Here is a 20,698-nt window from a genome sequence, read left to right on the forward strand (position 1 = left end):
TTGTTTGCTCTATTGTACTGGAGTTGCAGTGTAAAATATTTTTTAATGTGGGTTACAGTAAAAAAAATTTTTTGAAAGGGCAGATCAAATAATGCTTCAGAGAAATCAAGCAGCTTTCTGAAGGGAGGTGGCTTTGAAGAGTTAGAATTTTGACAAGTGGAAGTGGGGTAATGAGAGGAAAAAGGGGCATACTAATATAGGTAGAGAAAAGATAGAGTTGGGATCCCAAACCTGGCACTAGGTGTGCAAGACTGAGTACTAACTACTCAGCAGCAAGGATGGCCTTAGGGTACACCTACAGAAGTTTGTGTGTGGGTGGATATGGAGAGTTAAGACCTTTTGATTTCAAGCTATGTTAATAATTAATTGTATTCCCCTAAATGGAATACTGATAGCTTATCAGCTTTGGTGGACTTTGGCAGCTCTACCCTTCCTCTGGTTGCAAATAAGCGAGAATGCTGTGATAGGCCCTGTGGTGGGTGTCTTGTCCTGCCTTCCCACCCTTCTCTCTGACAAGTGCCTTATTCCCATGTGCAGTCTTGACGCCTGACCTGGAAAGGCCATGGGATTGCTATTAAACCTCAGTTTTCAGAAGAAATTCACACCCTTTGTAATATATATTTATGACCTTAATAGTTTTCAGAGTTCTATGTGTTAGAAACATGCTTGTTTTACTTAATATTTGGTGAGTTTCTCCTTTTCCCAGAACTTCAAGGACAGGAAGGAGTGGTAAAGATTGGACCACTTCTGACAGCCCCTTTGGAGGTGGAATTAAGAATCCCAAATTGTTGGGGGCAGAAGTATTAATCATGCTCTGTCGACCATGATTGTTAGCTATCGTTATAAGAAATATTGATCATGTTCTGTTAACTGTGGTTGTTCTGTCCTAATTAGGAAAAGCACTTTCTAACCTAGCTGGGAGTTGTGCGCCCAGGGACATTTGGAATATGATCCGTGCTCCCTAACTGCCTATCATCATGGAAAGGTTAACAACCTGGTTCCCGAAACAAAGGAGTACAGGAGGTACCCCACCCTCCTGCAACCCCCAGCCCGAATTTCCTGTAACCCGCAAACCATTATACCCATTCTCATTCCTTTTGCCCACTTCCCCATGTAATCTTTGTCCTTCTAACCAATATAAGGAACTGGCTTATGAGGGGTGGGTTAGAGCAGATTTTATGTGGACAAATCCTACTGCTGTCCCATTTTGCAAACATTATAGGAATAAACACTCATATATGATTCAGCTTTTTCTCTGCTTAATTGGCCAAAGTAGTGACAGGCAGCCCAGACTCATTGTGTCCGGCTTCAAAATGGCCCTGGCCAGTATGGCTCAGTTGGTTGAGTGTCCTCCCATACACTGAAAGGTTGCTGGTTCAATTACACGTGCTGGTCTGGGCACATGCCTAGGTTGTGGGCTGGATCCCCAGTAGGGGATGTGCAGAAGGCAGCCATGGATGTTTCACTCTAACATCGATGTTTCTCTCCCTCTCCCTCTCTCTCAAAATCAATACACTATTCTTTAAGAAAAAAAAAAAAAAAGCCCAAATGGATGCTCTGGCTGGGTAGCTCAATTGGTTGGAGCGTCATCCAGATATGCTAAGGTTACAGGTTCAATCCCTGGTCCCTGGTCAGGGCACATATGAGAATCAACCAATGAGTGCATAAATAAGTAGAATCATTGTCTCTCTCAAATCAATTTTTTATAAGTCCTAAAAATTTTTTTAAATCCCAAATGGGTGACATAATGTCTGAAAAATACTCCACATACTCCACATTTAACCAAGAAACACAAATATAAAAGATTATTACAAAGATGACCGGGCTCTGAGGGAAATTCTGCAAGAGAGATTATTTTGAAATTGCTTGGAAAATGAGAGTATCACTCCATCCCTTACCCAACTGGAGCAGGGTAATTGCAGGGTGAGGATAATTGAATTTTAGAAAAACCCAGGGCCTAGTTAGTCCCTTCATGAGTGGCATAAACAATCTTCCAGTTCTGGCTTTGCTTCAGTGCATTCTTTTTTCCTCTCTACCAAGTCCTGAGGGGCAAGCTGCCATCCAGCCCTGGATTCTTCCTGTCAACTGCTCCAGAGATTGTCTGCTTCCCTTTCCATTAGTACTGCTGTCTAATGAGTGTCCTCTCCCTAGACCTGCAGAGTGGGATGTGGTGTCCCTTCCCTGTGCAACTTGCACAGACACAGTGCCAGCTGGGCACTAGTCATTGAGCTAGAACAGGGACATGGGCACTAACTAGCTACAGTTCTGCCAAAAGGCCCTTCTTTTTGGTCCCCTAGACCCAGGTGGCAGCTGCTTAGCAGCAGAGGAAATAATAGTGATGTCCAGCAGAACAGAACAATGGGAGTTTAACGGGTGGCTTATTTTCTCAAGAAATTAGCATTTCTGATATCCATCTCAATACCACATCCTAGAGATTTCTAAAATAGTCCTCACACAAAAGTTAACATTTCTCCCAGCATTGGGTTAAGAAATCTGGCTCCTTACAGAGCCTGATCATTTGGGGGAGTGATGACATCCAGTTCGAAAAGTGAGTGTAATGTAGTTTATTTGGCACGGGGACAGGAAATTTTTGTTCTTTTGGCTGGTGGGAAATTGCGGAAGAAACATCGTCTAGGTGCGTCCCGTTTTAGGGCATATTTCAGAATCGAGTTGGGGAGGGAAGAGAGCAGCTTTTTATATCAAATAGGTGTGTTAAAATGTACACCTACAGGTCAGGTGAGGAGCGCTCTTACTCCCGGGGGATGGAGGGCAGGCTCTCAGAGCTCCACGTGAGGGGGCTGGGGTGGGGGTGGGTGGCGAGGAAGCCTTCCTGGGAGGTTTCCAGAGAAGGAGCCCGTGCGGCCTCAGTGAATGAAGAGCGGAATTCGCCGTCCAGTCTCAGGCGGGGGCCTGGAGGCGCTGCGGGGCGCTGGCCTCACCCGGGCTGCCTGGGGCGAGCCGCCCGCGGGCCGCGTCCAGCCCGCAGCGGGCCCGCTGCCCCGGCACGTAGCCCTCCCGCCCGCGGGGCCCCACGTGGCAGGCCCTGGGGAGCGCAGGGTGGGGCGGGGCGGGGCGGGGGCGGGGCGAGGCTGACGCGCAGGGTATATAGCCGGGCATGCGCGGCGCGGCGGGACGGACGCAGGCAGGGGGGCGAGGGCACGCGGTCTCCTTGCGGGGACTCCGGGACGGAACTGCTGTCGCCGCCGCCGCCGCCGCTGCCAGCACGGGCAGCCCGAGGAGCGGGCTTGTGAATTTGCACGGGCCCGGCGGCGTCCGGCCCGGCTTCAGGTGAGGGGCGGGAGGCGTGCGGGCGGGGCCATGCGGGGCCGGAGGGATGCAGCAGCGCCCGGAGCAGCGGCGCGCCTGCCGGCTCGGGTCACCGGGTGGGGGTGGGGGTGGGGGTGCGGGGCCGGCCGCAGTCCCCTAAGGCTGGCGCTGGACTGCGAGTCGCTCCGGAGGACCCGCACTTGGGCCCGGACGCTGGATGGAGGCGACACCTGGCCGAGGTGGCCCGATGCGGTTTCTAGGAGAGGAAGGGGAGGTCGCAGCGGCGGTCGGGTGGGCCGGAGAGCGCGGGGTGTGGGAGCCGGGGACGGCGCCGGGAACATGGAAAGCGGCGCCGCGGGCTCGGAGGCTTCCTGGCGCTCACCGACGCGAGGACAGGAGAAGTGGGGAGGAGATGGGCGAATCTGATGGGCAGCTCTTGGGGCGGCCCGGATGGGGCACTGGTGTCCGTACTTTGCTTTCCAGCAACAGCGGCCCCCGCCTCACTTTGGCCAGACCATGTCCCAGCTGAAGATAAAGGACCCAAATCTTCCGGCTGGCGGGTAGCAGGAGATGGAGAATGGCAAAGGAGGGACTAAACCAACTCCGACCTGCCTTGCCCGGCGGGCATGGCTTTTTAGCTATTTTTGGTCGGCACCTACCAATTTAGGTGGTCTGGTTTAGGCTGCCCTCTCTTGGTGGGTTAGGGCAATAGGACAAAATAGCCCTACAAGCAGTTTCACCTTGTGATCCTGGGGTCCAGTTAAGCCAAGAAAATTTCCTCATCTCTGGATTGTGACTACAGTTTTGAGAATTTAGAGTCTGCCGGGGCCTGGGTGTTCAAGAGGACTGTGTGAACATCGTTTGTGAGGGATCTAAGGAAGGGTGGGAGCAGGAGGAGCAGCTTTGACCTGACCCTTCCTTCTGGAGCCACTCTGGGCTTGGGTTTGTCTTTGGTCACCCTTCCTAGGAAATTCAGGCTACTTGGGTAGGCTACTGGGAAGTGGTAATGATAGTGTGTAGTGGGGACTGGCCTTGCTAAACTGCCTCTGTCCAGTTCTGCTCCTAGCTTGCCCTAGTCCACTGAAAGGGTCAGTGCCGAGGTCAGACTAGATCTGTGGTCTCTTATCCATTAATCCTTACCTCTTAAAACAAGAGCCATAAAAACTGAGAGGAGCTTGGTGAAGCAATAGAAAGAATGTCCAGAATCATAACTTTAAGCAGCTGGGATTAAAAACCACACATTTTGTTTCCTGTTGGAGATTCGGAGGTGAGTTTTTCATAAATTGTGTGGAAACCAGGAGATAGACTAATGCTGCTCTTCCTGCCATTGGTTTGCAGGTTGACTAGAGGGCACCAAACGCAGAATGATTAGCCTTACCGTTTAGGCAAGAAGCTCCATGATTCAGAGCGGTCATTCATCCTCCAGTATATAAATAAGGCACAGGACCTGGTGTTTGTTTGGCTCTGCACTGATCACCACAGGATGCAAAGAGGAGTTGAGGCCCGGCTCCTGCACACTCCTGTTGAGCAGAAAGAACATCCACACATACATGAAGAATGACGTAGCAGTGCAAGAGAGGTTACATTTTTGTGTCCAATTAAGTCCAGAGAGAGCAGCACTCTGCTAAAAGGTGGTGTCAGGCAGCAGGAGAATGCCAGGCTTTTGAGCCAGATGAATGTGTGTTCAAATCCTGGCCCCATAACTGTTGAGCAGGGAGAAATACTTAGTCTCTGGGCCTGTTCTCACCACCCTGCAGCATGTTGTGATTGTGCCTGGAGCATAGGAGAGGTCCTCCCCTCCTTATCTTCATCGTGGTAATCTCTGTGGGATGGACTGGATTATGTAGGGGCCCCAGAAGCTGATAGGTGGGTTGGGTTGTAGGAGTGGGAGGAGCCCAGACTTAAGGTTGGTTCATCTCCTCCTTAGGGAAAAGAGGTTTTTTTTCCCCCACCATTAAGTTTTTGGAGCCACTCTGATTTCTTTAGGTAATGGAAACACTCCTCTTTGGGACTGATAAAAAGGCAGGAAGGACTGTGCATGCACGCAGTATATATCAGTCATTGGACTGGTTCTGTTTTCAAAACCTTCCCACTCCGGTCTTTACCTGCTCACACTTCACTGTGTTCCAGAAGCAACCTCAATCCTTGTCTAGTATCTTGGGAGCTAAGTAGTAGTGCGGTGAAGAGATTGTGTATGTCTGGGAGTTGGGACCTTCTCCCTATCCTGCCAAAATAATTCACTCTGTTTGCACTTGATGGCTGAATAGTCATGCTTGGGCATTTTGCAGAACCACAGACTATAGGATGTTGAACTGGAGGGACTTGGGGAAGATTCAAATCTAGCCCCTTGGTTTTACAACTAAAGAAATTGGATCTAGAGAGGTTAATGGGTGTCCCAAGTAACACTGCTTGCTAGTGGCCAAGAGGCTTGATGGTGAACACCAAAGAAAGGTTCAATTTTTATTCCTAAATGGGATGGTGAAATTGCTGATAATCCTAGTGTTTTCCTTGAAAATGTGAAAGGAAGGAGCCAGTTGTCGATTTGCTCATTTTAGGGAGTGAAGTTTCTCCTGGAGAAGTCCTCTACTTCTTTCTCTTTTCAGACTCCCTGGGAACATGGGAGGGTAAGGAAGGGTCATGCTATGGGACCCCTGCCAGGACTCACTAGATGTCTAGAGAGGACTTCTCTGCCCTCAAGGCTGGTGAGCTGGCTGAATGCCGGCAGATAAAGAGTCCAGAGTCTGCTGCCAGCCAGGGGCCTTGTGCTGTCCCAGGGGACAAGCAGGGCAGTCTCACCAGAAGGTCTCCAAGCCCCAGCTGCCTCATCCCCACCCTTACTGGAGCTATGGAAGCTCCCACAGGGGACCCTTTGTTGAGCCCAGCTGAGATCCAGAGGCAGAGCCCCCTGTGGGCCCTCTGGGACTCCCACAAAGGTGGGAGGAAGGGCGGCCACAGAATTAGCTTGAGAGAGCTTGGCATGACCAGCCATGGGAAACCAAATTCCTTGCCTTGGAAACTGAAGATCTGACTGCATGCTCAGGCCTCCTAACCTTTCTCCGTCATCACGCCCAGGAGAGCCTGGGATTTGGTGGAATGAGAAGGTGGCTGTCTTGAGTTTATTACCAGTGGGTTCCTAGAGGCTCTTGGTCAATGCACTCAGTGTTAGTAGTTAATAAAGAACATCAGCCCTGACCAGTGTGGCTCAGTTGATTGGGCATTGTCCCGTGTACCAAAAGATTGCTGGTTCAGTTCCCAGACAGGGCACATGCCTGGGTTGTGGGCTTGATCCTGGGTGCAGGGCATGCAAGAGGCAGTTTGTCAATGTTCTGCTCTCATATTGATGTTTCTCTTTCTTCCTCTCCCTTACTCTCTCTCTAAAAATCAACTTGAAACTATGCATAAAAATGAACATCAGCCAAAAGTTGGGAACTTAAAAAAAAAAAAATCCATATTTTAAAACAATTTATTTTACCTTAAAAACATGTGCATTTATTTTTATTAGCCAAAACTTTGATTTAGGGCCAAGGCCTTTTCTTTGGGTCTCTACATCCCCTAGTGAGACTTGCAAATTGTTTGTATATAAAAATCACACCATGTGTATTACCTGTGATTTCTCACTTCTTTTTTTGTTAAATGTTTTTCACTAGGCCATATATTCGTTTGGCTCAAAAATCAAAAGGCTAAAAATCAGTTTAAAAAGTCACACACGTGCCCTGGCCAGGTGGCTCAGCTCACTGGAGCATTGTCCCTACACCAAAAGGTTGTGGGTTTGATTTCCTGTCCGGGTACATAACCTAGGTTGTGGGTTCGCTTCCGGGTCTCCCCACTTTGGCAGCATTGTCATTATGCGCAATGCTGCCGTCAGTGAAAAACTATACAAATGGCATGTCCTACATTGTGTAAATGTGACTAGGAAAATTCTCAGAAGTGGGATTGCTGGAGAAAGGATTTACACATCTGTTTGTTAGTTTTCAATTTTAAAAAAAGGCAAGAATTCAAGAGACATTTGCAAATCCACATGCAGAATCCTACTTTGTTAATGCACACACCTAATTTAACCCCCCGTGTTTTTTTTTCTTTTCATTTGTTACACATCTTTCTAGGTGAGCAATTCTGAGATGTTTTGATCCTAGGATTCCTTAATTACTGTCTTTTGCTTATGTGGCTATACTTATTGACCGTTACCATGCTGAAAATTAAAACAAGTTTATTATCCATTTATTTAAAATAACAAAAATAAGGTCATTACTTGTTAACATAAAAAGCATATTTTTATGAAAAACAACTTCCAAAACAAAGTTTTTACACTTCTGTAGATCTTCAGGATTTCAAAGTAATTATTTGTTAGATAATGAGATCAATTATAATAAGTATGATGTAAGTTTGACAATAAATACTCAGTTGAAATCGTGAGAACAAAATGAGGTAATCTCTGAAAAGGTATATATTTATCGATTTATCATTTTTTTAGAGAGAGAGAAAGGAAGGGAGAGAAACCGATTTATTGTTCTAACTATTTATGTGTTCATTGGCTGCTGCTTATATGTGCCCTGATGGGAGATTGAACCCGAAACCCCGACACTCCAACTGACTAAGCCACCTGGCCAGGGCTGAAAATGTATATATTTATACTCTAAACTTCTACCTTAGAAATTTCTAGAAAACTCAAGACTACATGGCACACATCACACTTTCTGTAGCTTCACATCACACTTTCTGTAGCTTCTGAACAATGAACATGAAAAAGGTTTTAACATCTTAACATTATAGTAAAAATAGCTTTTACCTTACAGACCTCCTGAAGTGGTCTCAGTGACCCCCAGGTGTCATCGCAGACGACAGTTTCAGAATTGCTGTTCTAGAGCACTTCATTTACTTTTGTAGAAATCAAAACTTTCTCTCTCCATTTATATTTCAGTTACTGTTTAACTTAATTATAATCATAAAAACAAATAGAAGTGGCATAAAGAGTTTTGGGAATAAGCACAATAGATCCTCAGCTTGTGACCGCAGAGGGGTCTGTGTGCTTCAGGGATGTGCAGGAGGAATGGAGGGGATTGTCCAAGCCCACGGTGTTCAGCTATAAGAGAGCTTCCACTCCATAAAGACAGGCAAAACACTGTCGCTCTTCCAAAGGTGCTTGTAAAATATGTGTGTGGGTGAACTGAGTACACATGGAAAGTTACATGCTACCTTGTGGCATTCCTAAGCTCCATTGAGTGGGACAGACAAGAGACACTTAAGGAGGCCAGAGGAAGGTGAGGCGATTGGGGACAGGAGTGGTCTGGGAAGGCTTCCTGGAAGTGGAATTAAGCCAAATTTTGAACCCTAGGAAGAAGGGAGAGAGGGAGGAGTGCTGGCAAGGAGAGTTGTATGAAAAACGAATGACACCAACATGTATATTCCTGGGGCAGGGGTGGTCCATATGGGCCAAAGTAGCTGGTAGAGGGACAAGTGACATGGCTAGAAATTTCGGTTGTGTCCAGCAACTTTGAAGGTCTCTTGGGTCTAAGGTACCCATAGTCTCTGTTTCCATATCAAGACTTACTGCTCTGATTTAGCAGCCTCTCCTGGCGTCCAGCCTACTCTTACCTCGAACAGCTCCCATGGTCCCATGCCGATATCCTTTGCACCAGTCTACTTAATTCCAATCTCTGCCTCTGGTTATCAAAGTAATGCATACTTATTGTAAAGATGACTATAAAGAAGCATAGGAGAAAAAGTCCTTACTCCCGAGGCAACCTCTGTTAATTTACTCAACCATTTCCTTTTATTTTAAGCTTTTTATTTTGGACTAATTTTAGACTTAAAGAAAAAGAGTAAAAAATTTAGCAGAGTGCCTTTTTATCCCTCACCCCATCGGACAGTTACCAAGAACAGGAAGTGAACATTGGCACATTAGCTAAGCCACAGGCCTTATTTCAATTTCACTAGTATTTTCACGAATATCCTTTTTCTGTTCCAGGATCTGATCTGCAATCCCACATTGCATTTAATTAATTATTATTTTTCTTTAGTCTCCTCCAATCTGTAACAGTTCGTCCATCTTTGTTTCTCAGAATGAGGTCATGCATTTTGGCAAGAGGATCACCAACACGATGTTGCCTTCTTTTCAGAGCATCAGATCCAGACATTCAGGATGTCAGTGTTTTATTACTGGTGGTGTTTTCCTGGATCGCTTGGTTCAGTTGGTGTCTGCTGGATTAGAAAAGTTACTCTCTCTCCCATGTGAATCTTTCTCATGCTTCAAATCCCTTTTGCCAGGAGGAGCCTGTCCCTTTTAAGGGTTCACTTGATCAGTTCTGGCCCATACAGGATAATTTCCCTGTCTTAAGGTCAGCTAAATTGGTCAACTAACACCAGCAAAATCCCTTTTGCCTAGATAATGTAACACAACAGGAGTGATAGCTCGTATTTACAGTTGCTGCCCTCACACAAGAGTGGAGGTCATTGGGGGTCATCTTAGAATTCTGCCAACCATAGCAGGGGAGCCTGAGATAAAAGGCCTTAATCCCTGTACAAAGTATTAGTTTCCTAGAGGTGCCCTAACGAATTGTCACAAAGTTGGTGGCTTAAAACAATAAAAATTTATTCTTTCATAGTTCTGGAGGCCAGGAATTCAAAATCAAAATGTCAGCAGGACCACATTCCCCCCGAAAGCTTTAGGGGAGAATCCTTCCAGCTTCTGGGGGCTCCAGGTATTTGTTCCTTGGCTTGTGACAACATCACTCTGATCTCTGCCTTCACATGGCCTTCTCTTCTCTGTGTCCAAATCTCCTACTTTCTCATGTAAAGATACCAGTCATTGATATCTTAATAATAACTGCAAAGACCCTATTTCCAAAAAGGTCACCTTCTGCACTTTTAGGTGGACATGGACTTGGGTGATGTTATTCAACCCACCGCACTCAGGATGCAGGGAATGTCCTTTGTAAACTCTGGTTCACGTTGCTATACAGGAAAGGGAGATTTCTTTTTAAACCTAAGACAGAAAGCAGGCCTGCCTGCTATTGAGCCAAGGGCCCAGCCTCAGGCTGCCTGCTCCCCTCAGGGGTATAAATTATAAAGCCAGCTTTAGAGTCTCTGCATTCTTAGGATCCAGACACTCTGCAATACCAGCTTCTGCACAAGGAGCTCTCACTGAGTGTCAGTTTCCCTGCAGGCTGGGCAGGACAGAGGTCGCGGTACCCATTTGCAGGAAAGGGGAAGCTGACTTCAAAGAATCCAGATAAATTACGGTATGTCATAGGTGGTCCCTGTCCGGTCCAGCAGTCCTGAAGTGTCAGACCAGTGTCCCAGACAAGTGAGGTCGATCTATCAGAACTAGATGTATAGATGCTGGATCTCACCCAGGAAGCTCTGATTCCAGAGAACTGAGGTGAGGCCCTGCTTACCCGGGCAGCCAGGTTAGTACTGGAATCCACCTCCAGACTCTAAGTGAAGACCTTACAAAGGGGAGAAACAGGCCTTCCCACTTGGTCATCTTTAAGCCTTTCCCCTTTCCTAATTTGACTCAAAAATTAACTTTCTTCTTAAAAGTATTACGTAGAAAATACAGATGAATAAAAAATAAGCTACCATTAAACCCACCAGTGGTTGAAGAGTTTGTTGTTACGTATTTTTAGTCTTTTTCTGTGAATGTATACATTTTAAGGAAAGATGATTTGCTGTACCTAGAGTTTTGTAAGCTCTTGTTTTTCAGGTAACATACGAATGTCTTTCCATGTCATTCTTCCAAATAACTAGTACTTGTTGAGCAATTACTGTACATCAGGCCCTGGATCGTTCATATTCAGTTTCTCATTTAATTTTCTTAACTGCTGTGAGGAGGGACTGTTGGTAGCTTTGTTTTTCTAAATTAGGAGAATAGGTCTCCTGGAAGTTGTGACTTGACCCAAGCCTGGAAGCCGGTGAATGCGGCAGATCAGGGTTCACACTGGGGTCTGTCTCACTCAGTAAGCTCTTCCTCTCTGTATCCAAACAGCTTTTGCTCTAGGGGCTCTGAGGGTGGATGCTCCGTGAAGGTGGGGATTTTTGTCTGTTTTGTTCATTGCCTTTTTCCTGGCACTCCATAGGTATTTGTTATTTTACCTACACTTCCATCAATTCCTTAAAACTGAATTTTCCCATTCAAGATAATTTCCATGGGATGAGTTCCCAAAGTGAAGTATTGGGACTTAGTGAGATAATTTTAAAAGGTTTTTTTCCCCCCTGAAAGAATAAATGTACAAGGATAGCCAAAAACAAATTAAAAAAGAAAATAGGGAAGTTGGACTTGCTTTACCAGAAAAAAAAATAATAAAGAAAATAAAACGTGACATTGGCATGGGGATAGATAAATGGAACAAAATAGGAATATCCAAAACCAGACCTCAATATGTATAGGAATTCAGCAACCAACAATGGTGTCATTTCTTACTAATTGTGTGATTTTGAGCAAATCTACTTAGCCTCAGTGTCCTTATCTGTAAAATACTTGCTGAATTTTAAGATGCTTTTTGTTGTTTTAATGTTTCTGAAATAGGACGGTGTCTCATTGATGTATACAGGTAATGCAGTGTCTTTCTCTACTCAGAAAATCTGTCATTGATACTTACAATTAGGGAAGTACTGTAAATGTGTCTTGTAGAGAAATTAAATGAGATAATGAAAACAAATTGCTTAGCACAGTGCCTGGTAGATAACAATAAATCCTAGCAGTTCTTATAAAATTAAGGAAAAAAGTATTATGGATGTATTACAAGGGGTGTTTAAATGCAAATAACGAAGTCCAGCCAATGCTGGTTGGCAGGTAGCATGTAAAGCATCGTGGGAGGCCCATATTCTTTTCAGTGATGCCTGTAGGAACCCAGGCTCTCACCCACACTGTGCAACTAGACCAGCCACCTGTGGCCTCTGTGCAAGGATATATTTGACTTCACCTCTATTTCTAACCTTCTACAGACTCCATGGTTGAGGTTTACAAGGAAAATCGACATTCATTAAACAATATTGAGATCATTGCTAACTGTTTTTTAAAAGTTAGATTTGCTTTCTCACTCTGCCAAAATTAAATTCTAGACGAATTAGAAATTTAAGTTTTTTATTTATTCTTATTATTATATTTTTATTAATTTCAGAGAGAGGAAGGGAGAGGGAGACAGAGAGATAGAAACATCAGTGATGAGAGAGTCATTGATCAGCTGCCTCCTGCACGCCCCTCACTGGGGATCGAGCCCGCAGCCCAGGCATGTGCTGCGATCGGGAATCGAACCGCAATCTCCTGGATCCTAGGTTGATGCTCAACCGCTGAACCACGCCCGGCCGGACTGTTGTTAATTTTTTTATCCTCGCCTGAGGATATTTTTTCCATTGCTTTTCAGAGAGAGGGAGGGAGGAAGGGAGGGAGATATCAGTGTGAAAGAGACACATAGATAGATTGCCTCCTGCAAGAGCCCCGACCAGGGCCAGGGATTGAGTCTGCAGTCTGCAACCAAGGTGTGTGCCCTTGGCTAGAATCGAACCCGGGACCCTTCAGTCCATGGGCCGACGCTCTAACCATGAGCCAAACTGGTCAGGGTAATTTAAATTTTTTAAACCCAAGAAAATATAGGTGTGTGTTTCTATAATTTTAGGGTGGAAAAGGATTTTCCAGGCATGCTACTAAAAGCAGAAATATTAAGGAAAAAGTATGATGTATTAACTTTACCTCTTTTAATACTGTCAATGTAAGAAACATTCAAACCTGTGAAGAATTTTTGTGAGTTTATTCGAGCCAAACTGTTAACAATTCCAGGGAAGCAAAATCTCAATGGATTGAGATAATGCTCCAGAGAATGGCAGTTTTACACCTTATTTTATACATTACAATAGAAAGAGGAGATGTAAGTGGGATACATGAAATTCATTGGTGATCCATTAGGGATGGGAGAGAACGCAAAGCGGGGGGGGGGGGGGGGGGGGGGGGGGGGCACGGGACGGACGACGACACCTCTGGAATTGGATGAAAGGGAAATGATACACAAATACATCTTACTTAGGGAGTGCAGGATAGTTAATAGTCAACAATTAACATGATAAAAATAACAATGAGAGGATCTGGATCTGTAGTCTCTGCTCTGGTGCATTGGTTGTGCCCTGAGGGGTCTGGAAAAAGGGACATTCCAAAGGTGTGTTACCTTAGATGCTAAAGACAGTAAACTGGTTCAGTTAAAGTAAGATGGACTTTTGTCCTGAAGATTCTAGCCTAGGACACACATGACTACCTGCCTGAAACTGCTTTCAGTTAAAAAGTTTTCATTTCAGACCATCCTTTGTGGTTACTTTAGGTGTCTGAGTTTGCAAGGCTGCCACACAGGCCTTCCCTGGGCTTGTCAGGCTAGCATATGGCCCCTTTTCCGTCCACAGTATCAGTTAATAGAATTAAAAGGCAGATGACTAGGAATATACTTGTAATATGTGACAAAAGGTTAATATTTTATTAGTCCATACAGTGAACTCTTATATACGCCAATAAGAAAAAAGATGAATATGTGACAGCAAAATGGTCATAGGACGGTTACAGGCAAATCTTTGTAGTACTTAGTAAATATTTGTTGACTACTGTCCTGGGGACACAGACTGTCCCCCAGCCAACTTGCTCCTGGATCTCACTGATTCCTTTTCTTCTGGGAAGATCGCCTTTACCCCTTAGGGCCTTTCCCTGTGCCCCACTGCCTGGTGGGGGCGGGGGAGCCGGCAGCCAACTCACCTCAAGGCTTCCACCACCCCCACTCCCCACCCGCCACCCCCAGGATTGCTGGGCCACCCTCCCAAAGGAAGAGGGAGGCAGACAGGCCCAAGCCACTGTTTTTACCTTGTGTCTTTTACTGGGTGCCTGAAAGGTTGGTTTGTGTGAGAGAAAGAGGGCGGGATATGTGTTGTCCAGTTAGTCAAGAGAGCCCTGTAAACCATGGAGCAGGCTGAACTGTCGGTACTCTCATCCTTTCCTGGAAACCAGAGGGCTCTGGGCCAGCCCCCCATGTACTCTCCTTTTCTCCAAGAAGTGGAGCCATGTTGGCCTTCAGGGAGGCTAGCCCTGCTTTTCCTCCCAGGAGGTGATCCAGAGGTGAGCCAGAGGTGGCTGGCTGCCCTGGCGTCCCTTCCTGCCTCTGTCCTTTCCCCCTGCTCACTGATGGTGTGTCCTGGGCTTCGCCACCCCAGGACCAGGTGACATTGATTGGGGTACGTGTATTTCAGTGCTGACGGTTTCCCTGATGTTGGAGACTGTCCATTTGAGAGGTCCGGCAAGTTCTCAGGAGATTAGATCCCTGGGTAGTTTCCAGGGACAGCAGGCCACGGCTGTTCTCAGCAGCTTTCCCAGAAAGGTGCAACAAGTACAAAGTCACCCATCCCCCTGACTCCAGCCACTTGCCAACATGCCCTCTATTATAGCCCGACCAGCCCCAGGAACAGAGATTCTGTTCTGGTTCTTGCTCTTCCCTCATCGACCGCCCCCTGACATCCAGCAGACACTGCGCCGAGGCAGAGGCCTTGACCGTGGGTAAACCATGGTGTGTGCACAGCTCTGCTGGCCAGATTGTGCCTGTGACCTTGGCTCTTCTCACACCACTCCCTCCTGGCAGCAGCTCACGAGCCCCTCCCGCCAGCGTTACAGGATGTGTGTACTTGGCACATTGAGAGAGGCTGTGTGCAATGGGACCAAGACTCAGACTTTCCATGAGCAGCTGAGAAATTCTAGAAACAGCCTTTACTTTGGGGGTTTCCTTAACTTTTCTGCCTCTGCCGCAGGGAAGAGTTAATGTGTTCTTTTCAGGAGGATTATCAGATGGTTGCCTGTTCTCCACATGCTTGTTTTCAGGGTTGTGGGGAAGGGGAGGCAGCCTGTTTGTGCCTGCCTCTCTCCCACCACCTTCTCCCTAGATCCCCTAAGTTTTTCTTAATTTTTCTGTCTTATTTTTTGTACTCCAACTCCAGACCAACTTTCCTAGGGTCCTCTGTTCTATTGAAGCTGCAGGAGAAGGGGTGTCCTACCCCCTGAGGATGCTAGTAGTTCACCTGGGGTAGAGACCAAAGCACAATAAAATTCTAAACAGAGAGGTGGACACCTCATTCAGCAGATATCCTTTGGGCAGCCTCCGTACTAGGCACTCACTCCTCCAGGCTCTTAGGAGTTTCCTGCAGACCAAGTCTCTGCCACTGTGGAGTTTATAGTCTAGTATGAGGAGACAGATATTAAACACGTAAACAAAAGAAAAAAGACTATTTTAGATAGTGATAATAGACTAAGAAGAAAATAAATCAGTGTGTTGGGGTTCTGAACGACTGTGAGTGGGCTTTTTTGTTTGTTTTATTAAAAAAACAGGTGGCCCTCCACTTAGAAGAGGTGACATTTGATACGAAGGTCTAAGGGGAGAGCATTTTAGGTAGCAGGAACAGCAAGTGCAAAGGCCCTGAGGTCAGAATGCACTTGATGTGTTAAAGGGAGAGAAAGAAGGCAGGAGGATGGCTGGATCCCAGTGAGAAGAGAGCTCAATAATAACGGTCAGTGGAGCCAGCAAGGACCAGATGACAGTAAACAGGAGTTTAGATTTTATTCCACTTATACTGGGAAGCATTGGAGGGTTTAAAGCAGGGGTGGGGAACCTTTTTTCTGCCGAGGGCCACTTGGATATTTGTAACATCGTTCACAGGCCATACACAATTATCAGCTTAAAAATTAGCCTGCTATGTTTGGTCAAACATTTAACTAACCCCTAATGTGATAGCTGGAACTGCTTCTCTTGGGTGAGGCTTTTGCAGGGCCTGACCAAATGATTTCCCAGGCCGAAGAATATACGGCCCATGGGCCAGATGTTCCCCACCCCTGGTTTAAAGCAAAGAAAGTGCCGTGATCAGATTGGCACTTTAAAAGGATGACTCTTTTCTTGAGCCTTACACTGAAGATTTGGGTGCTTTGCATCTGTATTTGTTATACTTAAAAGAGAAAAAACTCTGACAGTACGGGGTAGGTGCCCAGTGGAAGCTGGAAGGCTGGTTAAGAGATGTTATTTCAACTAGCATTTCAACATTGCCTCCATTCTCTTGCCCTGTTGTCTGTCGGCTCTGCAAGGAAAACTGGAATGGGCTCTTGTCCTCAGGGAGCGGGCAGCTCATTCCCTCCAGGTCCTCCCAGAGGAGAGGTCGTGAGGAACGAGGAGCGCCTGTGTCAACGGCACTGCCGTTGTTCCCTTCGCTGTGTATGGTTCTGTTGTGAGGATGGGTTCGTGTATTCATCCACTCTCCTGCTGTTGGGCCTGTGGGTTGCCTGCAAGGTTTTTGTTATTGTGAAAAGTGCTGCTATAAGAATTCTCATGTTCACCTTTTTTTTTCCCCTCTCCGTTTGGGGTTGAAAGTCACCCAGCTAGAGCACGTCTGAGTTCAAGTGAAAATCAGAAACCCTTTCCAGGTGGCAATACGATTGCCCCTTGGGGTTGGTGTTAACCGGAGAGGTAAGCCTTTAAGTCTGGCGAGAATGTTGATCTCTTTTTAATAGGCAGCAGTTTGTAGGACGTAGGGGAGTGGAAGGGCACATGGAAATACAGGCACAAGTTGCTGTGTTGTTGGGGAAGTTGCTTCTTTTGCACCATATTGTCCGAGACCGCCGCTGTACACACTCAGCCCTGATGGGGCATTTTAGCCTGAGGAAGAGTAACTTTGCTTATGTGCGTCTTTTTCTGGCCCTGTTCTATATCCAGGAGTGATAGGAGCCAGAAACCTGGCTGCCTTTGCTCTGGAATCCGTCTGTGAGTGCTCTTGACAGCCTCTCTCCAGAGCTGATAGGCTGGCAGAGACGGGAGGACCACGAGGGCACAGGGTTGGGGTCCTCGTGCTCTCCTTTGCACCTTGGACAGGAGGAACTTTGAGAAGACACCCATGCCCCGAGTACTGCATCTTCAGTGCAGTCCAACCCAGCCATTCTGTAGAGAAGGTGAGGGTGTATGTGTTCTTTTAATTTTTTTTATTGATTGATTTGAGACAGAGGAAGAGGGAGAGAGAAACACTGATTTGTTGTTCCACTTATTTATGCATTCATTGGTGGTTTCATATATGTGCCCTGACAGAAATCAAACCCGCAACCTCGGCGTGTCTGGATGACGCTTAACCAAATAAGCTACCCGGTCTGGGCTGTTTTTTGTGTATTTGTATTTACATACTCATGTGGCAAGTACTGCCAGCCTCCTAGGATTGTTACTGAAACAACCAAGAAAGTTAACTGAAAGTATTAGAACTGTCTTCCAAGACAGCATACCACTGGGACAGAGTGGTAGGATTCAGAGCAAGGTGAGCGCGTTTCCCAGGTGGGGTGGGACTTGTGGGAGGGCAGGGGGAGTTGGGGTGAATCAGATGGTGCTGCTTCCTTTTTTTTTTTTTATAACATCCAGGCCCTTCTCACTTGTGGAGAGCATGTCTAGAACACAGGCAGATATGTTCGACTTTCTGATAGATGTTTCTAACAGATGTTGATCAGACTTCCTCGTCCTGCGGGTCATTGTGGAGATGGGAAGGGCAGGGGTGGAGCATTTTGGATGGAGCCCAAGGTCCAGGCAAGTGAGGGGGAAAGGTGGTAGGAGCCTAGTTGGAGGGACCCTTGATTCCCAGTCAGAGGAGGTCATCTTTGCTGTTGGGTGAAGGGGAGTGAAATATTTATGTATTTTGTGATGTGTAGAGGAGTAAAGGTAGCAGGAGAGTGATTTGATCCAAGTGGTGCAGGGTGGATTGGAGGGGATGTGACAGAGTGGGCACGAGCAGGGAGGCAGTGGGCTGCAGTGGTTTCTCAGGAATCTCAGGAAGAGGGGCACTCTGGCCACTCTGGCCCACAGTGAGGAAGCAGAGGATGTGGGAAGGCCTTTCTCTTCACTAATCAGACGGTGACTGCCAGAGACCTTGGGACAGAGAATGAGCCATTTGGGAAGTTTGGACAGTGGGAGGGAAAAGGAAGAATTGATTCAGAAATGCAATTGCTCAATTTCCCTCCCTTTCCTGCCACCTTTCTTATTCCAATTTGGAAATCTGGGGGTTTTCTTTCTTTTTCCCAGTAGCCCTCTTTCTCATGGGAATAGGGCTCTTTCATTGCTCTGCTGATACCTGTAATATTTATGGTCACTGAGAAATCTAAGGTACAGCTTGTGCTTTTCTACCGGGGGCCCTGGCCATGTTCCCGGAGCAGTCACCGCACAAAGGTTGAGTGCTGGGTGGGAAGGGCCACCACAGGACAGCAGTGGCTCTTGCCCTCTTTGGTGAAGAAATCTGGAGATCAAAGGAAAGCTATAGATCTCCCTCTGAGAGTAATACATATCATGGTCACCTGGAGGGCTCTTTAAGACACAGATTCCTGGTTTCCACCCCCAAGTTTCTGATTCAACAAGTTTGGTTGGGGCTGAGAATTTGTACTTCCAAGCTCCCAGGTGATGGTGATGCTGCTGGTCCAGGAAGCACACTTTGTTGTTTTTGTTTTTAAATATGTCTTTATTGATTTCAGAGAGAGGAAGGGAGAGGGGGGGAGAGAGAAACATCAATGATGAGAGAGTCAATGATAGGCTGCCTCCTGCACGCCCCCTACTGGGGACCAAGCCTGCAACCCGGGCATGTGCCCTGACCGGGAATCACACTGTGATCTTCGGGATCATTGGTTCAGTGTTCAACCACTAAGCCACCCCGGCCGGGCCAGGGACCACACTTTGAGAACCACTTCCCTAGAGAAATTATCACACAGAATTTAGCTTCTCAGCTCTAGAGGCTGGGGGCTTGAGCTGGCTTAAGGATGGGAGGGTTGTGAAGGTGGAGATGGTGGTACAGAAGGGCACTGAGGCAGGGAGGAAGGAGGATGGCTGGGCCTGTTGGGGCAGGTAGTTTTTGCTGCAGGCAGATCATGGATCTGCCCTGGGGCCTGGCTTCTACTAGAGAGGTTCACTGCTCCAGGGAAACCAAGCATGCTTCTGCCTGCTGTAGCTCAGTGTCTTATCAAGGCTCACTGACTAGGAAGGGCCTGCCTCACCCCCGAGAGGGAGCCTGGGGCTCTGCTCAGAGGATTCTTCTTGCCCATTTTGGGAAGAAGGGAGCATAGAGAGACTTCTTGTGAGAAGCTCTTGGTGGCAAATTCTGCCCCCAGAGTGTAGCTGCCAAGGCGTTGGAGTTGGCACTTATAAATGGCTCTCCTGCTACAGAAAGAGACTAGCTAGACTAGTCTCAGCCTGATTTAGGAGATGATGGGGGTAGGTCGGTCCTTTCAAACTCACTCTGATACTTTGGGTTATGAGGACAGTGATGGGGCTTGTTTTTCTCCTCGCAGCCACTAAAGAGGAGCCTATTCAGTTCTTTAGTGGAGAACTGAGGCCAGCAGCCCCAAAGGCAGGGGAGGCACCCTAGGCTGGTTTGAAGCTGGGAGAAAGAAACCTTGCTCTTTAGACCACACTGGGTACTGTGTTCTCCCACCTGGACACCAGAGAACCTGCTGTCTGTCTGGTCTCCGGCTTCCATTCTTGCCCATCTCGAGTCCATTCTCCACACTACAGCCACGTGGATATACCAAAAACTCAAATCTGATCATATCTCTACAGAAAATGATCCCACTGCCCTCCAGATGAAGTCCAGCTACCTTATCATGGCCTACAGGCCCTTCCCTGCCCTGGTCTCTATCGCATCTTCTCGAGTCCCCCCGGCCACACTGGACTCTTAAGTTCTCAGATGTGCGTGGTCACAGAGTCTTTCCAGATGCAACTGCACTTTCCTGGACCGTTGATTCCACCCCCTTCACCTTCACCTGGCCCACTTTTACCGCCCTTTCGGTCTCTACTGAATAATGTTTCTTTTTGGAAGCGTTCCCTGACCCCTGACACTAGGTTCACCTGCCCACTGTGTTCTCTGTAGCTTCCTGTACTCTGCTCCATCGTGATCTGTGGGGGGTGGTGTGGGTGGGCTTGTTCACAGGCATCCATGTGAAAGAAACTGGTTTACTTCTGTTGTCCTGGCATGTTTATTAATAGTGCCCCCCGGCCGGGCGAGGCTCAGTGGTTGAGCATCGACCTAGGATCCAGGAGATCGCGGTTCGATTCCCGGCCAGGGCACATGCCTGGGTAGTGGGCTTGATCAATGACTCTCTCATCATTGATGTTTCTGTCTCTCTCTCTCTCGCTTCCTCTCTCTGAAATCAATGAAGATATATATATTTTTTAAAAAAAATAGGGCCTCCTTTCACTAGCAAGTACACTGCTTTGGATAATAAATTATAGTCCAGCCTATTAGAAGTAGAGAATCAAAAACTATATACTTTACAGACATCCTTGCACTAAAATTCCCAGTGTGACTTGGATTCTACCAGTTGGCTGCACGTGACCCAGTCTTGACTATATGGCCATCTCCTTCCTCCGGATGGGCCTCGAGATGTCCATTTTGCTGGTGTGGATCATGGCAG

At 47.0% G+C, this 20,698-nt stretch overlaps 1 protein-coding gene across 2 annotated transcripts in view; it reads left to right on the plus strand.

Moving 5' to 3' along the window:
• The first annotated feature begins 3,111 nt into the window (after positions 1-3,111).
• SLC39A14 (solute carrier family 39 member 14) overlaps positions 3,112-20,698 on the plus strand; it is a 42,760-nt gene continuing 25,173 nt past the window's right edge. For both annotated transcript variants that reach the window (XM_081135928.1, XM_081135929.1), the window contains exon 1: positions 3,112-3,288. The gene's annotated coding sequence lies outside the window, so the exon portion shown is untranslated. The remainder of the gene's footprint in view (positions 3,289-20,698) is intronic.

The sequence above is a fragment of the Miniopterus schreibersii genome (assembly GCF_964146895.1).
Source record: "Miniopterus schreibersii genome assembly, chromosome: 4".
In the NCBI taxonomy this organism is placed as follows: Eukaryota; Metazoa; Chordata; class Mammalia; order Chiroptera; family Miniopteridae; genus Miniopterus; species Miniopterus schreibersii.